This window comes from Suricata suricatta, chromosome 5, assembly GCF_006229205.1.
Source record: "Suricata suricatta isolate VVHF042 chromosome 5, meerkat_22Aug2017_6uvM2_HiC, whole genome shotgun sequence".
Lineage (NCBI taxonomy): Eukaryota > Metazoa > Chordata > Mammalia > Carnivora > Herpestidae > Suricata > Suricata suricatta.
In genome coordinates, this window is record NC_043704.1 from 58,711,495 (window position 1) to 58,714,773 (window position 3,279).

A 3,279-nucleotide genomic window follows, 5' to 3' on the forward strand; every position below is an offset into this window, starting at 1 on the left:
TCATCGAATCAACAAGCTACTGGGATAGCGATGCGCGCCCGCGCGGAACTTCTCGTTCGGGGAGCCTGGGATTTTGTTTGCTCAGTACCGTGTGTGTTGATCATCTCAAGCTTCTCTGTTCAGAGCGGGCTTGCCCCCAGCACACGAATTAAGACCAGTTTGAGGTGTGGACAGGATGCATGTAAAGAAGCTTCACTTCAGAAGAGGTCGACTTGTGTTCAAAAGCCTGCCTACTGCTCAGACAGTTCCTGAATATTGCGTCTCTAGTTGCCAGTCTGGACTCCCTCTACCTGCGGGAGGGGGTCCCGCTGACTGCAGCCGCTCAGCAGCTGGCCTGCGCAGACTTCTGCTTCCTCGGCTCTCACTGGCACATTCTGCAGCACTCAGCCTGCATTCTCAGCTGGGATTTCTCAAAGATGCTTTTGGAACAAAGGATCAAGGGTTAAGAGAAGCAAGAAGGGGTGCTAGGGCACCCAAGGACTAGCGATAGGAGAAAGCCATCGTTATCCACGGACCTAAAAGGGACTGGCGCCTAAGAACCAGAGCCTTGGAGGAGGGCCCTCCTGATGGGCTCTATAGCCACAGAAAGGATGCAGCCACTTCCAGGACTGTAGCCCAACAAGGAGGAGACAGACAGGAATAAATACTCTGACCTTTCTCCCTACTTGCCACTCTCCTTTTCCGTTGAAACTGTTGATACAAGTCAGGGGTCAGCCTCCTAAAGCTCCTAAAGAGAAGAAAATGAATCTGGGGTACCAAGAGAAAGGGAGCCTGCACCCTCTTTCCCTAGAGTAACTGACATCTTGTCTTCCTTCCCAGACATTCAATAGTCTGGTCTGGTCACATTCCTCTTCCGGGCTGGCCCTCACATATCCCATTCTATTGCCACCCCCATTCAGTTGCTTGCAATGTTTTTTCTACCCACTTTCAGCACGGACAATTCCCATCCATCTTTAAATTCCAGCTGAGCCATACTTTTACCACTAAACCTTCCCTGACTTCCCCCAGAAGTCATCCACGCTCTTCTCTGTTACCAGTATGTCCCGTATGGTGCTAAATGCCGTACAGATTCAGTCCAATTTAATTCGACAAATAGCACTGAGTGCTTGCTATATGCCAGATATTCTCCTGGGTGCTTGAGATATGTCTGAGGAGGTAGCTAAATAAAAACAAAATCACTGCCATGGTGAGGCTTCTGTTTAATGAGGAAAACAAACTTAAACAACATTTCTAGAATATTAGAAATGATGTGTGCTATGGAGAAAAATAAAGCAGAGTAAGGGAGGTGGAGTGTCAAGTGGTGAAGGTTAGGGGAGAGAGGAGGTACAATTATAAATAAGTAGGTACATCAATTCAGGCCCCATTCAGAAAGTGGGACAAACAGGACATGGGGCTGCAGTGCACAGCAGGGTGACTGTGGGTTAGCATGTGTCTTGCACACTTGAAAGTTGCTAAGAGAGTAGATCTTAAAAGTTCTCATCAGGAAACAAAGAATCGTAACTATGTGTGGGGATGGACATTAACTAGATTTATTGTGGTGGTTATTTATACAAACATCAAATTATTATGTTGTACACCGGTAACGGAATTATTTTTTAATTAAAAAAAATGAAATTTGAGGGTTGCCTGAGTGGCTCAGTCAGTTGAGCATCTGACTTCAGCTCAGGTATTGATCTCAGGGTTTGTGGGTTCAAGCCCCCGTCAGGCCCTCTGCTGACAGCTCAGAGTAGCTGGAGCCCATTTCAGTTTCTGTGTCTTTCTCTCTTTGCCTTTCCCCCACTCACACTGCGTCTCTCAAAATTGAATAAACGTTAAAAATATCTTTAAAAAAATGAAATTTGAATGAAGAGTTAAAGGTGCTAAGGACAGCAGCTGTGCTGTGCTGAAGGGAGAGGGACACTCAGGACAGGGATGGGAAGCCAGTTTGACTTCTGCTGTCTGAGAATCAGTGAGGCAGCCAGAATGGCTAACATGAAGTATGACCAGTAATTACTTTCTCTTGTCTGTCCCTTCTGTTGTTTAAGCTCCTCGAGGTCTCAGTGTATCCTGAGTACTGAGATCTGAGTTATGTTGTACACCTGTTGCACTGAGTACAGTGCCTTCTATAAATGTTGATCAGTTTGGTATTCTCAGTAATGCTGGTTTGCTAGGCCCAGGCTCTGAGACCCCAGATAGGATCGGCAAGACCTCTCAAATTCCAACTCCCATCCTTACCTGGGGACTAGACAACCTTCCCCACAGCTGCCCCCCCACCCCAGGTTTATGGAAGCTCAGCCTCATTGGAGACCCCCGCCCTGTGCCCAATGACCTGTAGCTGTCTTCCAAACTCGGTTTCTCCAGGAATAGATGTTTATAATCTCCTTCACCCACCAGAGGATCAAAAAGCTGCTGTTTACTGTCATAAACACACCCTCCCTCAGATCTTCTAGTGCCTTCTGAGTTCCACAAAGCAGGGTTTCTGTATTCTGTAATCTAGAGTAGGGTGCATTCCTAAAATTCCATAAACCTAACTCTTGCATACAGCCGGCATACTTATGGTAATGTAGACTTTGAAGACAAACAGATTTAGCACTCTCACTACTGTGTGTTCTTTGGTAAGTTGCATAATATGAGTTTTTTTTTTTTCTCTCATTATAAAACAGTTCAGACCCAGTAAAGACAATAAAATGAAGTAATTGGAATTCAGCATTTATTACTGGGCCTGACCAATAGCAGGGTCTCAGTATGTATTCCTTATTTCTGTGCTGTAATTACCTTTATAACTAATATGCACCCTGCTCCAACCCTTAGCAGCCAGCAATAATCCTTGATTCAATACATTTTTCTTTGATATTGATTTGTGTTCCTGTCTTGTCACTTCCTTCCTTCCTTCCTTCCTTCCTTCCTTCCTTCCTTCCTTCCTTCCTTCCTTCCCTCCTTCCTTTCTTTCTCTTCTTTCTTTCTTTCTTTCTTTCTTTCTTTCTTTCTTTCTTCTCTTTTATCTTAGAGACAGAGAGAGAGCATGAGCAGGGGAGAGGGACAGAGGAAAGAGAGAGAATCTTCTAAAAATTTTTTAATGTTTTAATTTTTTTTTAATACAGAGAGAGACAGAGCATGAGAGGGGGAGAGTCAGAGAGAGAAGGAGACACAGAACCGGAAGCAGGCTCCAGGCTCTGAGCTAGCTGTCAGCAGAGAGCCCGACGCAAGGCTCGAACCCACGAACGTGAGATCTGACCTGAGCCGAAGTCGGAGGCTTAACCAACTGAGCCATCCAGGCGCCCTGAGAATCTTTTAAAAAAT